Source organism: Sciurus vulgaris, assembly GCF_902686455.1.
Source record: "Sciurus vulgaris genome assembly, chromosome: 4".
NCBI lineage: Eukaryota > Metazoa > Chordata > Mammalia > Rodentia > Sciuridae > Sciurus > Sciurus vulgaris.
In genome coordinates, this window is record NC_136464.1 from 18,188,734 (window position 1) to 18,206,324 (window position 17,591).

Below are 17,591 nucleotides of genomic sequence, written 5' to 3' on the forward strand. Positions count from 1 at the left end.
TGATTCATTCTGTTATTTTTTCCCTTCCCCCCACCCCTCCCACCCCTCTTTACCCTCTATACAGTCCTTCCTTCCTCCATACTTGCCCCCCTCCCTAACCCTAACTCTAACCCTAACTTGGACTGTGGTAATCAGTACACAGTGTATACCAAATCACCACCTCTTGCACACATTGTGTACCTTGAATATATGCAATTTTTATTTGTTAGTTAAGTATTTTAAAGTAAAAAAGCAAATAGCAAAGGAGGCTTTATTTGTTTCTTGGGGTGCATTTCAAATTTGCCCCCTTGCTCCCCCCCCCCCTTTTTTTTTTCCTGTCTTCTACTCATTTACCCCGTCTTGTGTTTCATAATGTATCCTACTAAACTGCCATAAATCCTTTTTGGGACAATGTGGGGTATGGAACTTGGAGTTTGGGCTGTCCATTCCTCTTTTCTGAGACTGATTTGATTTTGGCTAAAATCTCTTTGGGTCCTAAGATGCAGTGAGTCAGTGAGTTTGTTATTAAATTAGGAAGAAATAATAACACAGTAGACAGCCTGAGAATATCACTCTCTAGGACTAAGAGTGTGGTATGGGGCAAGGGCAGAAAAGCAAGACTGACATTAGTTCTGGGAGTGAATCTGATGTCCTGAGAGTTATTTTGCAGAGGAGGAAACTGAGGCCCAGTGAGAAACGTGTTTCCTAAATTCATGTAACTGGTAATGGCAGTTCCAGACTCAAATCCAGGCTCCTGTGTATGGCAGGGCCAGGCACTCTTTTATCCTTCCCATCTCTAGCCAAGGTGGACAGGGGATCTTAGCATAATAAGACATCAAAGTTGTTCAATGAGAGGTGGTCTATATTTTTTATATTAGAAAGACCTGTGTTTTCTTTATAGGTAGGTCACTAATTGTGTGAACATGTCGGACCAACCTGGACTTGCCAGGGCAGGTTCCTGGGATGTCTGTTAATTAAGAGCAAAAATGTAGCTACATGCCAGGAGGGAATGATGGGCTTTCTACACGGGAAAGCTCCAGGAGACCCTGGAGGAGACTAGCAGGGAAAGCAAGTGGAAGGGTAAAATGGGAGAAGGGTCTTCAGGGCCCCCGGGTGGGAAGACTTTCCAGTTCTGACCACATTGATTCTGGGAAGGAGCAGAAGAGGAACATTCGTTCACCCTCTGTGCTTGGACTTTGTCGGTCAGGAGTAAGACTGGAACTCCCTGGGATGAACTGAGACCATTAACCTTTGCAACCATGGCAGGACAGAGTGACTGAGATTCCTTGAGTTTGCCCCCTCTCCCACAAAGACTGCTCTGTGTGTGTGTCCCCTGCATGCGCTTGCTTGGATTTTGCCAGCCAATCTAATGAGTTAATGCCAATATGAACTCTAGGTCTACCCCATAGTTTGGCAAACCCCACTAGCAGGGGGTCATCAGAACATTTAGTGACATTCTTTCTATTATAGTCTATGAAAGTCAAGCCCATTATCAGACATGACTTTATAAAGAAGATGAGACTTTTGGAGACCTGAATGGACTTGGTAGAACTGATGGAAAGAAAACATTATTTTTAGAATTAGTGATTACCACCAACCACCATCCTAAAGCAACTTCCTGTAATTAATATATTTGGAGACAGATTCTTTGGCTCCAGTGACTTTTCAGTAGAAATGTCAACTTTGTCATTTTCCTCCTGATGAGTAGCATCTCTAATTACTAAGTATTTTGGAACTGAAAATTACAGATGCTCTTTTAGAAATGGAACTTTAAAGATGATTTTGATGAAATTCCAATGTCACTTATCCTACATGACTGGTTTCTTATTTTATGAGTTTGAACAAGTTTCCCAGGTAGAGAGGAAACAGAGGCCAGAGGGAGTAAAGCAGCTTGTGCCAGGCTGAGGTCTTCATCACAAAGCAGCAGGATTTGCTGTTGCTGGTGCTGTGGACTCTGGAGAGGAGGTCCCTGGAGGATTCAAGACATTGCTTATGAACATTCTTCTTTATTCATCCTTTTCCTATTTTAAAGGCATGAAAGCTACTTTTCGGTATAGTGCCTGCTACATTTTCGATGTCCCTGTCATATCTCATTGAAGTTTGCTCCCCATTATAACAGCAGTAAGAGATGGGACTTTAGGAGATAATTAGATTATGAATGGATTGATGTTATTATCGTGGGAACCTGTTCCCAATAAAAGGATAGGTTTAACCCAGTCTCCCTCTGGCTCTCATGCCTTTTCATGATACAGCATGAAGGCCCTCACCCAATGCTGGCACCATGCCCTTGGACTTCCTAGCCTTTAGAACCCTGGCCAAATAAACTCGTATAGCTTATAAATTACCTAGTCTGTGGTATTCTGTTACAACAGCAGAAAATGGACAAACTGGCCATTACTAAAATGAACTGACCAACTCCAAATGCTGCTGACTTAGTTTACTTGGAATCTGCAGAATAAATCAACTCATGAAAAAAAAAGCCACAACAGAAGAAAAAAAAAAAAAAAATCTACCCAACCTCCTATTTTTACATATTTGGGAGATTTCTTGTTTTATTTCTTTCTAAAAAATTTTTTATCTCTTTTTTTTATGATACTAGGGATTGAACCCAGGGTCTTGTACATGCTAGCCCTTATTTAATTTCATAAGAGAATGTTATCAGCATAAGTTGCATGCCCTATGAATATTGTGTTAGGATTGAACTCTTCAATGGTGAGCTGCTTCTAGTGCAGCACCACTCTTATCTATTGGATTCTGGCTGCTCTCCTTTACAGCAAGCAGGTGACTTCAGGACATAACATAATGAAGATGATTGCGGGGTGCGGGGAGGGTGCCCGGGGAGCTGCTACAGGAATGTGGGGTGAGTCCAGCTGATACCCTTGCCTCAGCACATCTGCACAGGTACACCTGGAAAGCGTCTGGGGTTGCCAGCTCCTTAGGCTTACTTTTAATCTTTCCCAAACCAGAGATTAATGCCATTGGAAATGGAAATGGTCCCATCTGATGCATTTCTGAAGCTTTGCTTGTTAGCATTCTGGGTGAACCTTTTAGATAAAATGCTCTTAGTGGGAAAACAGAAAAGCTGTTATTATGCTACCTTTAAACCTTGCTTCCTTTTCTATTTCAATTTAGAGATTTAAAATGCCCTCTCATTCCTACCCCTGAGCTTGTTTCACTTTTATCTTGATAAAAGGAATAGCTGTTTAGAAGGTAAGAAATAAATCAATGGGTGATTTCTTTTCCTTTTTTTTTTTTTAGCATCTTCTAGTTTCCTTAATACAGACAAGAAATGGATTTTTTTTTTTTTTTTTTTTAAAGATCTTGAGTGTGCACTTTTGCTTTGGGGTTTGAGGTAAAAGTCTAGGGTAACTCTGATGTCAACAACAGAGAAGAAAATTCATTTAATTCTAGATCTGGAGAAGGCCTTAGAAATAATTTAATCAAATTATCATTGTGATAGGTAGACAATGTGAAGCTCAGAAAGCTGGAGTATCTTTCCCAAGATCACACAGCCAAATGACTGTAGTACTCATTTTCTTTTCCTCTTCCTCCTCCTTCTCCTCCTCCTCTTCCTCCTTCCCCTCTTCCTTCTTTTTTTTTGGTAGTTTCTCTATTCTTTATTTTTTATTTTCTTTTAATTTATTTTTATTATAAACAAATGGGATACATGTTGTTTCTGTTTGTACTTGAAGTAAAGGCATACCATTTGTGTAATCATACCTCTACATAGGGTAATGGTGTTTGACTCATTCTGTTATTTTTCCTCCCCCCACCCCTCCCACCCCTCTTTTACCTCTATACAGTCCCTCCTTCCTCCATTCTTGCCCCCCTCCCACCACCCATTATGTGTCATTATCCACTTATCGGCAAGATCATTTGTCCTTTGGTTTTTTTGAGATTGGCTTATCTCACTTAGCATGATATTCTCCAATTTCATCCATTTGCCTGCAAATGTCATAATTTTATTCTTCTTTATGGCTGAGTAATATTCCATTGTGTGTGTATATATATATATATATATATCTCACAGTTTCTTTATCCATTCATCAATTGAAGGACATCTAGGTTGGTTCCACAATCTGGCTATTGTGAATTGAGCAGCTATGAACATTGATGTGGCTGTATCTCTGTAGTATGCTGATTTTAAGTCCTTTGGGTACGGGCCAATATTCTTTATTTTTTTTTTAATTAAATTTGTTCTAATTTGTTGTACAAGACAGTAGAATAGCCAAAGCAATCCTTAGCAAGAAAAGTGAAGCAGGAGTCATCACAATACCAGACCTCAAGCTATACTACAGAGATACAATAATAAAAACAGTGTGGTATTATCACCAAAACAGACACATAGACCAATGCTACAGAACAGAAGACATAGAGGCAAGTCCACATAAATATAGTTGTCTCATACTAGACAAAGGTACCAAAAACATTCACTGGAGAAAAGATAGCCTAGTCAACAACTGGTGTACTTCTGACCACACACCCATGGACCCACTGGCTCGTGAACATGAGTTGTAAACCTTCATGGTTGTTTGTGGCTATATTCCATCTCCTACATGCTCCTGGCCATTCCCTGGTCTCCTTTTCCTGTTCCTGACTTTCTCACTTGTTTCTGCCTCTGTTTGGTTCCATGATGTCTTTGCCCCAATCCTGCCCTAGGCCGTCCTCTCTGATCGTGCACATCTGATGCTTGCCTTGCCCTCTGATTCTCAGTATCTGTGGTGTCTCACCCAGGGGTCTCCTGCTCCAGTTCCAGGCCTGCAGAACCTAAGCCTAACCTAGACCATCCTGGCTGTGTGAGGCAGTCCCAGTCCTGGGTGCCCTCCATGACCCCATTCGCTTTGGTAGAGCTCATTTAGTTGGAGCATATCAAAGAAATTTCCCTCTCTCTCTCCCTCTCATGTTCTGGCATCCTTCGTGCCTTGTCACGTCTTCTTTGGAAAGTTGATGAAAAGGAGCTGTGAGCAGGCCCATCCCGAGAGAAAATCACATTAAGAGCTGCTAATGTGTTCATGTGTTAAAATCCTCCCTGCAAATGTACAATTTTAAAGGCCTTCTGAAAACTCCTTTACCTCAAAGAGTAATGTGGGTGATGAAAATATTTAGGGAGTTTGGAAGTTAGTGAAGTAAATGTGCCTGTTTACTTGGAGTCATCTGAGGCCTCTCGAATCAGCGCTTAACACAACTCTTCCTATTCTTGGAGCAGTGCTTGGCTAAAGAGCTTGAAAGTTGCAGTAAGGAGAACAGGAGCCCAGGCCTGCCTTTGCTTCTTTGCTCCTGGGTCCCCAAGTGCCGCAGAGTGCTCACTTTCACATTTGGTATGCCCCATAATCAATGACCTTCACTCACCACCTTTCAGAAATTCCCTTTAGCTGATGACCATGGGTTCACGTTTTCAGCCCCAACTTCCAAGCTTCATATGTCAATCTTAGGCACTCGGAAGCATTAAAAGCAGATCAAATACAACATGTCCACAGGTCCATTTATTGTATCTTCTACCACTCATTTGCTCATGCCCTTTTACATTTTAATTTGCTCAACTGAATCATGATATTCTCAGTCACACAAGCCATGCTGATTTATTTAATCAGTATTTATCCAGTACCTACTATGTACCCAGTTAGAGAGATCATTTATAACTTCTCTTGTATAATCAATGAGTGAATTGTTCTACTTCCTCTCAAATTGATCTTTTCTTCACTCTTCCAAATGTCAATGCCTTTATTAGTTTTTATCTGCATTTCTGGCTACTAACTGCACTCTTTATATGCGGTTTCTGACCTTTCTCCAAGACGCTCTCAACATTGCCACCAAACTAATCTTCCTAAAACATGGGTTTTATTATCATAACTTTTGTTTAGAACATTTTTTTTTGTTTGGTTTCCTATCCTTTATATGATAAAGTTCAAATTTTATAGCATGATCTTCATGGGTCTGGGTATAGCAACTCTGTGCCCCTACCTTGTTCTAGATCCAGATTCCTATTTGGGTATATGATTGTCTATCCACACATGGTCTTGGCAACTCTGGCTTTGATCGAGCAATCCTTTGTCATTAATCCACTCAAAAAATATTTACTGAGAAGCTACTACCTGCTAGGCATCTTTCAGGTGCTGGAGGTATAACAGTGAATGAGGTCCTCCAAGGTTCTCAACTCCTCAAACTTATAATGTAGAAGAGAAACCAAAGACGATAGAATGCATATACGTTTCTGTATGGGGCAGTGTTAGACACTTTTCTGAAGTAAAAGATACAGTATGCTGTAGAGTAAGAAGATAAATGGGTGGTTGGGGGTGATACTGAACAGGAGGCCTGAGTCAGCTGCACGAAGATCAGGGGCAGTGGTGTGTGCCAGCAGAACAAAGAGCAAATGTCAAGGCCGTAAGGTTGGAAAAAACTTGGTGTGTCTGAAGAGCATCCAGGTGAGCAGAGAGAATGAAACCCAGGAGCGATGCAGAGAGCGATTGGAGGTGAGGGAGAGGCAGGCGTGCCAGTCATGTGGGACCTTGGAGGCAGAAGGATTTGAGTCATGGAAAGTCATCAGGGGTCTAAGGAAGGGAGTCATGTACTGTTACTTAAGTTCTAGAAAGATCTTTCCCTCTGTTTCTCCCTGGGTGAAACTTACTAATCTTTCAAGTTCATCATTAGAAGTCGTTTCTTCCAGTTTTCACTTCCCTCTTCTCAACTCCCATGGGTCTGTGCAGCCTCTGTTGCTGTCCTTCACATGCTGTCCTTTAACGTCACGTCTATTTTAATATGATGACCACTTCCATGCAGATTTCACTTTTTTGAGAGAGCAGTGACTTTTCTCTTCATCCTTGTTCCCCAGAGCCAGACACACAGTGGGCTCAGGAAATGTTTCCTGGCTGATGAAATAATGCATCTCCCCCAACTTTATAATCCAGAAAGTCTAACCTCCAGTTAGAGATCAAAAGCATTCAGAGTTGTGTCATGAAAGCAAGTTGGGGGGGGGGGCATCCTTGATATTCTCACAAAGATAAAAATTGGTGGCACAAGTATGGCCAGTATTCATTCATCAAGCATATATTTGAACACCTGCCATGTGTCAGGGTCTCTCCTCCTGGAAGTGCAAAAATGAGTGAATGATATGTCTGCAGTTTTTCAACCACTAAATTCTAGGAGCTTGGTGAGTTGGAGGAGCCACAGTTCAGGCTGTGAATGAAGTTTAAGCAAAACACAATGGGGTATGTCCAAATCCAAGTCCCTTAAAATGTGATTTTATCTTCCTTTTGAATAATGTGGGGACAGGACCAAATAAAAATGTACTGCAAAAGTTATAGGCCTAACTGCATTATAGTGACATACTAATAGATTTAGAAAAATGTATAGAAAAAGACACTTATGTATTTATTGTCCAAATAATTCATGACAATTATTCATAGTGTCCAGAAACCATTTCTTTAGCTTCAGGCCTGAAAACATTCCTTCATGTTCTTTCCTATCAAATGAACCATTCCTGGTTAATTTCACAACTCACACCACGAGGAACAGGTGGCAACCTTGTTATTACTCACGATGCTGCCGCTCTTTAGAAACTTTTTGTATTGAATCAGTATGGACCTTCTGGCCTCTGCCATTCCCTGTGGCTGCTTATTTACTGCTGGCTACATCATTACTCATGACACCATGCCATCCATCATGCTGCCTGTGAAGGCTGTCTCCTGCCAACTCTCAGATTGCTTATGTGCTCCCCTGTCGCTTACCACAATGCAAACCTTACCTGGAGCATCCAGGAAGAGTATGCATGGTCATTCATCTTTTAGGCATGCTAAGTTCACCACTCTGAATATGATGGACACAGAGAAACATATCTTCCAACTCTTTTGACATCTGTAGGTAACACACTGCATTCCTAGAGTGTGATCTCCTTCAGGTTTGACCTCCATCTGGCTTTCCACCCACTCCCACGTGGGGAAGACAAAAGGGGGGGCCCATTGGTGAATTGAAGAGAGTGGTCCCATTAGTGTAAGGAAGGTCCCTTCCTTGTCTGGCATGACTGTATCTCTACCCAAGAGAGTACAATATTCCATTGATAAGAGATAAGGGAGGATTAATCAGTGGTGCTCCTAGAATTTATGGAATAACAGTCTCAAAAGTTCATAGAAGTGATAGGTGGACTGTCTCAAATGGCATGGAGCCTTTGGAAGAGGTATGTTGACTGTCGTGGGTTCCAGTAATAGGGAATGCTCAGGTTGAATGACTAACACCCCATCCCCTATCACCTCTGTATGTTGTGATCAAAGGTGATACCACAGTGAGAATAAGCTCAGTGGGCACACATCAGGCCCACATATCAAGTTCAGTCCAAGAGTTGGCAATGGACTACCTGGGAGCCCAGAGTTCTGAACTCATCCTTTATTTGATGTGAGTCACTCGTTATCAGCACGTCAACACAATTCCAGTGGCCCAATCTTATGCTATCCTGTGAAAAAAATATTCTGCCAATCACTGGGAGTGAACATCTTATCAGTTCTCCTTCCTAGAATGGGGGTCTGGCTACTAGACCCTGAAATTACTATGTAGGTATGAGTTATACAGTCCTTTAAGGCATCTGGTCAACCTCCTAGGAGGGGAGAGGATCCTAGAGTGCTTCAAAGGGAGCTGACTGGGGCCCACATGGGTCCTTGTTTGGCCCTGAAGCTTGCTGCATCTCTGCATCAATTCTAGGCATCTGAATGGGGTTCAGAATTTTTTGAGAGATTCTCAAGTGTGTCTCCCTGGGTAGGGCCCTTGCTTGCTGACTGAAGGTGGTACTGTCTCGAGAGCTTTCAACTCCCCTTTATTTACCTTACACGTAGACTTGTTGTTTCTTAGTCATGGCTTCACACTACCATCACCTGGAAAGTTTGTTAAAAATAGCCCGAGAATTATCCCTAGAGATTCTGATTTCAGTGGTCTGGGCGCATAAGAATATTTTAAAAGCACTTTGGGTAATTCTAATGTGCAGTCAGTTTTGAAAATTAGCAATACAGACAGGTCTTATTGCATGTTAGGAGAAAAGTGCATCTAGGAGGCAGGTAGGGCTCACTCAGAGGTACGTGGGGAGGTCTGCTTTCTTAGGGAGAAAGAACTACCCCATGCACAGGTAAGTGTTTTATAAATTCTTGCTGAGGAAGAGAATAGGGAAATACTTGCCCAATTCAGTTTTGTGTAATATGTAAGTATTACAAATCTCCTAAGGAAGAAACATTTTTACCAACTGTTGATAATACACGGATCAGAAAGACAGGTTCCTTGGCCTTAATGAGTTTTCTAGTGGAGGAAGTAAACACATGAATAGGCCATTTTAATGCAGGGGCAATAGGAAAACTTGGCTAAATTTAGGGTTCAGAGAATACTGAAGTATGAACGAGATGTGGTCCTACGGAAATTCCTCTACTGATAAAGGTAGATGCTGAGGAAAGCACAGCATGTGTCTGGTACTGCGAATAGTTTGTGGAGATGGGCGCATCCATTGTGAGGAAGCAGTGGAGAGAGATGAGGCTGGAGAGGGACCTGGGCCACAGGTTGTGGATGGCAGTGATGGCCATGCTGGAAACTTGGATGGAGACATAACCAACAGGCTCCTTAGCCAACAGCAAGACACTGAACGGTTATGACTAAGAGCCATGGTTGGCTTTGCATCTGAGATGGGAAGGGGGAACTAAGGAAGACAGGGTTTGAGGGGGACAGTCTGGAGAGACCTGTGACAAGACCCCTGCAAAAGTCCGGGTGAGAAATGGCGAGGACCTGAACCAGTGCTGTTTTAGAGAGAAGAGTGGTAGACTGTAGCCACCTGGGAAAGCTCGTGCAGGCAGCTCCTTTGGAGTTCAGTGTGTGACTGGCTCGGAGGTGAGGTAAAGGGAGGGAAGAAGCTGGAGGGACCAGTGTTCTGTCCTGAGTGACAGGACATGAGGCAGTGCAGAAAGCACAGAAGGAACAGGTTCTAGAGGGGCTTTAGCCCTGGGTATTTGAGATGAGTTCTTGAACAGAGCTTCCAGTGCAGGCTGTGGTGTGTGGGGAAGGGGTGGTCATTGGGACTTCAACCTTTGACTTTTGTGCCTCTCTCAGACTCAGGAGCTGAGGAGGAACGTAAGAGTGAGAAATCCATTTTCTGAGATTATTTTTTTTTCCATTAAATTCTTCAGCACAAGAGAAAAAAAAAAATTTTTTTCATTTCACAGCTCTTTGTAAGCTCTTATCACGCTATTGTGACTAATCCAAGACTAAAATTTTTCTTTACTTCTATCCATCCATGTATGTCCCCCCAACCCAATGCTATTTAAAGGAGGAAATGTGTACCAATTTAATACCTTAGAACTAACTCTTTAGTATTTTCATTAGCAAATGGGAAATTCCACTCTTTGCCCAAAGTTTATCACTTTAAGATCCGGAAAGCATCATGATTTCGTGTGTCACAGTGAGAATGGAATTTCTGATAAAATACCAAGTACCCCCACCCCCACCCCCAAGATTGGAATGTTATTCATTTGTTCTGAACAGATTATACATAATTCAGCATGGGAAGGAAATGAATTAGTTTGGGCTGTAGCAACACATCAAGAGAAATATCATCTTTAATTTAAAAAGATAAATATGAAGTAGACGGGTTTTTACCAAAACACATACACACAAAACGATTTTGCTTTTGAATAAGACCCTAAAAAAGGAACATTCGCTATTGCAGAAGAGATGGAGAATGTAAAATATGTTTGAGTAAAAGTCACAGGGAAAATTAAGACCCAAGGAGGACAGAATAAGAATGTTGCTCTTGAGAAACATTTATTAATCAGGCTGTATGTAAGCACTGTATTAAGAAGTGAATCCTGAAGACATTTAGCATAGAGCCTCCACATCAGCTGCAAGCTAGGTTTTTTGTCTTGGTTAGAGTCATTTGTATTTCTCATTGATTTCTTTGCTTATTTTAATTTTACATTTGGCATTTATCATTTTTATTCATTTGTAAGAGCTCTTTCTATATGAGGGACAGTAAACCTTTAATAGTTATAAATTATATGTATTTTCATATATATAATAAACATTTTTTTCTGGTCTTTTAAGCCTTTATGATGCCATTTACTAACAAAATTTATCATGTATGGTTAGTAAAATGTGGTATTTCAGTTTTTCCTTTTATTGCTTTTCAGGGTTTTGTCATGCTGAGGAAGATCTTTTTTTATTTTTTATTGTAAACAAATGGGATACATTTTGATTCTCTGTACATGGAGTAAAGGCATACCATTTGTGTAATCATAAATTTACACAGGGCAATGTTGTTTGATTCATTCTGCCATTTTTCCCTTCCCCCCACCCCACCCACCCCTCTTTTCCCTCTATACAGTCCTTCCTTCCTCCATTCTTGCCCCCCTCCCTAACCCTAACCCTAACACTAAACCTAACCCTAACGCTAACCCCTCCCACCCCCCCCATTATATGTCATCATCCGCTTATCAGTGAGATCATTCGTCCTTTGGTTTTTTGAGATTGGCTTATCTCACTTAACATGATATTCTCCAATTTCATCCATTTGCCTGCAAATGCCATAATTTTATCATTCTTTAAGGTGGAGTAATATTCCATTGTATATATATATGCCACAGTTTCTTTATCCATTCATCAATTGAGGGGCATCTAGGTTGGTTCCACAGTCTGGCTATTGTGAATTGAGCAGCTATGAATATTGATGTGGCTGTATCTCTGTAGTATGCTGATTTTAAGTCCTTTGGGTATAGGCCAAGGAGTGGGATAGCTGGGTCAAATGGTGGTTCCATTCCAAGTTTTTCTAAGGAATCTCCACACTGCTTTCCAGAGTGGCTGCACTAATTTGCAGCCCCACCAGCAATGTATGAGTGTACCTTTCTCCCCACATCCTCGCCAACACCTGTTGTTGCTTGTGTTCTTGATAATTGCCATTCTAATTGGGGTGAGATGAAATCTTAGGGTAGTTTTGATTTGCATTTCTCTTATTACTAGAGATGGTGAACATTTTTTCATATATCTGTTGGTTGCGTGTACATCTTCTGTGAAGTGTCTGTTCATTTCCTTAGCCCATTTGTTGATTGGATTATTTATATTCTTGGTGTAGAGCTTTTGGAGTTCTTTATAGATTCTGGAAATTAGCGCTCTATCTGAAGTATGAGTGGCAAAGATATTCTCCCACTCTGTAGGCTCTCTCTTCACATTACTGATAGTTTCCTTTGCTGAGAGAAAACTTTTTAGTTTGAATCTATCCAAGTTGTTGATTCTTGCTTTTATTTCTTGTGCTATGGGAGTCCTATTAAGGAAGTCTGATCCTAAGCCAACAAGTTGAAGGTTTGGACCTACTTTTTCTTCTATAAGATGCAGGGTCTCTGGTCTGATTCTGAGCTCCTTGATCCATTCTGAGTTGAGTTTTGTGCAGGGTGAGAGATAGGGGTTTAATTTCATTCTGTTGCATATGGTTTTCCAGTTTTCCCAGCACCATTTGTTGAAGAGGCTATCTTTTGGCCCCTTTGTCTAGTATGAGAAAATTGTATTTATTTGGGTTTGTGTCCATGTCCTCTATTCTGTACCATTGATCTACCTGTCTATTTTGGTACCAATACCATGCCGTTTTTGTTACAATTGCTTTGTAATAGAATTGAAGATTTGATATTGCGATACCCCCTGCTTCGCTCTTTCCTCTGAGGATTGCTTTAGCTACTCTGGGTTTCTTATTCTTCCAGATGAATTTCATGAATGCCTGCTCTATTTCTGTAAGGTACGTCATTGGGATTTTTATTGGAATTGCATTGAATCTGTATAGCACTTTTGGTAGTATGGCCATTTTGACAATATTAATTCTGTCTATCCAAGAACATGGGAGATCTTTCCATCTTCTAAGGTTTTCTTTAATTTCTTTCTTTAGTGTTCTGTAGTTCTCATTGTAGAGGTCTTTCACCTCTTTTGTGAGATCGATTCCCAAGTATTTTATTTTTTTCGATGCTATTGTGAATGGGGTAGTTTTCCTAATTTCTCTTTCTGAAGATTCATCACTTTTGTATAAAAATGCATTGGATTTATGAGCATTGATCTTGTAACCTGCTACTTTACTGAATTCACTTATGAGTTATAAAAGTTTTCTGGTGGAATTTCCAGGTTCCTCTAAATATATAATCATGTCATCAGTGAACAGGGATAGGTTTGAGTTCTTTTTTTTTTTTTTTTTTTTTTAGATTTTTTTTTTTTATTGTAAACAAATGGGATACATGTTGTTTCTCTGTTTGTACATGGCGTAAAGGCATACCATTTGTGTAATCATAAATTTACATAGGGTAATGTTGTTTGATTCATTCTGTTATTTTTTCCCTTCCCCCCACCCCTCCCACCCCTCTTTACCCTCTATACAGTACTTCCTTCCTCCATACTTGCCCCCCTCCCTAACCCTAACTCTAACCCTAACACTAACCCTTCCCTCCCCCCCATTATGTGTCATCCTCCACTTATTAGCGATATCATTCGTCCTTTGGCTTTTTGAGATTGGCTTATCTCACTTAGCATGATATTCTCCAATTTCATCCATTTGCCTGCAAATGCCATAATTTTATCATTCTTTATGGCTGAGTAATATTCCATTGTATATATATACCACAGTTTCTTGATCCACTCATCAATTGAAGGGCATCTAGGTTGGTTCCACAGTCTGGCTATTGTGAATTGAGCAGCTATGAACATTGATGTGGCTGTGTCTCTGTAGTATGCTGATTTTAAGTCCTTTGGGTATAGGCCAAGGAGTGGGATAGCTGGGTCAAATGGAGGGTCCATTCCAAGTTTTCTAAGGAATCTCCACACTGCTTTCCAGAGTGGCTGCACTAATTTGCAGCCCCACCAGCAATGTATGAGTGTACCTTTCTCCCCACATCCTCGCCAACACCTGTTGTTGCTCGTATTCTTGATAATCGCCATTCTAATTGGGGTGAGATGGAATCTTAGGGTGGTTTTGATTTGCATTTCTCTTATTACTAGAGATGTTGAACATTTTTCCATATGTTTGTTGATTGCTTGTAGATCTTCTTCTGTGAAGTGTCTATTCATTTCCTTAGCCCATTTGTCGACTGGATTATTTGAATTCTTGGAGTAAAGTTTTTTGAATTCTTTATAGATTCTGGAGATTAGTGCTCTATCTGAAGTATGATTGGCAAAGATATTCTCCCATTCTGTAGGCTCTTTCTTCGCATTGCTGAAAGTTTCCTTTGCTGAGAGAAAGCTTTTTAGTTTGAATCTATCCCAGTGGTTGATTCTAGCTTTTATTTCTTGTGCTATGGGAGTCCTGTTAAGGAAGTCTGATCCTAGACCAACAAGGTGAAGATTTGGACCTACTTTTTCTTCTATAATCTGCAGGGTCTCTGGTCTGATTCCGAGGTCCTTAATCCATTTTGAGTTTAGTTTCGTGCATGGTGAGAGATATGGGTTTAGTTTCATTCTGTTGCATATGGATTTCCAATTCTCCCAGCACCATTTGTTGAAGAGGCTATCTTTTCTCCATTGCATATTTTTGGCACCTTTGTCTAGTATGAGAAAATTGTATTTATTTGGGTTTGTGTCCGTGTCCTCTATTCTATACCATTGATCTACCTTTCTATTTTGGTACCAATACCATGCCGTTTTTGTTACTATTGCTTTGTAGTAGAGTTGAAGATCTGGTATTGCAATACCCCCTGTTTCACTCTTCCTGCTAAGGATTGCTTTAGCTATTCTGGGTTTCTTATTCTTCCAGATGAATTTCATAATTGCTTGCTCTATTTCTGTAAGGTACATCATTGGGATTTTAATTGGAATTGCATTGAATTTGTATAGCACTTTAGGTAGTATGGCCATTTTGACAATATTAATTCTTCCTATCCAAGAACATGGAAGATCTTTCCATCTTCTAAGGTGTTCTTTAATTTCTTTCTTTAGTGTTCTGTAGTTCTCATTGTAGAGGTCTTTCACCTCTTTTGTGAGATTGATTCCCAAGTATTTTATTTTTTTCGAGGCTATTGTGAATGGGGTAGTTTTCCTAATTTCTCTTTCTGAAGATTCATCACTTACGTATAAAAATGCGTTGGATTTATGGGCATTGATCTTGTAACCTGCTACTTTACTGAATTCACTTATGAGTTATAAAAGTTTTCTGGTGGAATTTCCAGGTTCCTCTAAATATATAATCATGTCATCAGTGAACAGGGATAGGTTTGAGTTCTGAGGAAGATCTTTTCCACTCAAGAATTACAAAAAATATTTTCCTATAATGTCTCCTATGAGTTTTATAACATTTTTAGTCAGATTTTAAAAAATAAACTTGTTATTGATATGTGGTGTACACATACAGAAAGATTCACAGATCATGAGTGTCTAACTGGCTTTTTCAGTTTTAAAAAATGCCTTTTTATATTTAACAATGTGTAATACATACACCACGCAATTTATCCATGAAAATTATCATGCAATGCTCTTAACATATTTAATAGGGTTATACAATTAACACCACAATGTGAGAACATTTCCATCATCACAAAGAGAAACCCCTTGCCTACTAGCCACACTTCCCATTTCCCATCAACTTTGTAACCCCCGGAAACCACTAATCTCTTTTCTGTCTCTGTAAAGTTGCCTATTCACCCAGTTAGCTTTTTAATTCATCTGAGTTTATTTTTGTGTATCGTATAGAGTTCTAACATTTTTTTCTCACATGGAAAAAAGTGTCAATTGCTAATTATAGTCGAACTGAGTGAGCAACCAAATTAATAAGTACCCTAGGGGTCACAGGAACACAGAAATAGGAGTGACCACTCAAAAGTACATAGTTGGGCAAAGGCTGCCTGGGGCAGATGGAGTTGAAACTGGGCCTTGAAATACCAGTGAGATTTGGAAAGACTGATGAGGAGAGCAAGGGAGAGGAGTGTGAGGGGAAAAGATGCAGAAAACCCACAGGAGCTCAGAGAAGGTCAAGGAAGCCAGTGCCTCTGAAGTGGGAGAAGTACATAACCTGAAAGCTGGTATGTAGGTAACGTGGGCCCAGGCCGTGCAAGTCCTCCAGCACTTCGCTCAGAAGTTTACATTTTATTCTATTAGAACTAAAGAGAAATTTGGGATTTTTCACAAAGGAAGTGAAACAGGAAGCTGTAGAGAAAATAAGGAAGGTTTGAACTTCTCATGTCTAAGTGAAGAATCAAGAGCAATCTCTCCTGGTTCCTTTGTTCTCCTGTGACTCTCGCTGGTTGAGCAACCTCGTTTCCTGTGACTTTGTCCCTTTGTTCTTCTCTTGGGTTTGGGGAAAAGGGAGGACATGCTCCTTCTAGCATTCAGAGATTCCTGGGACAGAGGCATAGTGAGCATCAGGCTGAGGACATAATAGAAGTGGATGACATTTGTCAGTAATTGATGCAGTCTCAGGTGACATTATCAAGTTTCATTCTCTCATCAATTCTGAGACACAATAGCTGTTGATACCAACCCCTACTATTACTAAGAGAACCAAGATCCAGCAGTCAGATGACACACTCTCAGTCACACAGTGAGTGAAGGCGGAGCCTGTGGAGGAACCCAGGGTTCACTGTGCTAGACTGTCTTTCTTACCCTCCAGATGGAACAATGCAAATACACAGAAAACATTTAGTTTCCTGAATACCTGTAACCTTATCTTGTGTCCCTGAGGAAGTATATGTGGCATCACATGTACTTAAGGGCAAAAACTCCTAACTCTAGTCAGTTTTGGTTTCATTCATTATGTCTGCTCTCTTAGAAACAGGCCAATCTCACAGAGACAAGTCTTTGTATAAGGCATGCTTTGCCATAGCAAATAGGAATATTCTAGAATGAGGGCACTCCTTTAGCCCTGGTCCTGAAGTAAGAATGATAGCAACAACAGCAGAATGCAGGTGGACCATGAAGAACATGAGACTTGTTTTAAACCACAAAGCTCTTTGTTTGCTTCTCTGTTATTGCAGCATACTTTGTCTTCCCCAATCAATGTACCTTATGAACTTTTTGCTTCAGCACTAAATGGACCCAGACAACTCTACTTGGTGATCTGTGTTCTTCCAAAGTGTCAAGTCATCCAACAAGTGCCCTCTTTCATTGCTTTTTAACCATTCTATTTTTCATGCAAAATCATAAAAGTCCAAGAGTGGATCTGACTATAAATGTAAGTCATGTACAAAGGCTTTACTGAAATTCTTCAGGGCTTGTGGACCTTTATCTATTTCCATCTGGATTTCCAACAATTTTTAAAAAATAATACTGGAAATTGAAACAGCTCCACCACTGAGCAATACCTCCAGTCCTTTTTATTTATTGATTTTATTTTGAGACAAGGTCTTGCTAAGTTGCCCAGGCTGGTCTCAAACTAGCAATCTTCCTGTCTCAGCCTCTAAAGTAGCTGTGATCACAGGCAGGTGCCTCTGTGCCTGGCTTTTACTGGATTTTTGATGACTGATATTGCTGAAAACCTACTTTCTTTCATGTGTGCCTGATGTTTTAGCCGAGATTCTTGGTTGCTTGAAACAGACCTCCTTTAGTAGGCAGCCACCAAGAGGGTGCCCAATGATGTCCACTTCCTATCATATAGTATGTTATTTCTGGAATTGAGTTATTGGGTGTTCTCTCTCTCTCTT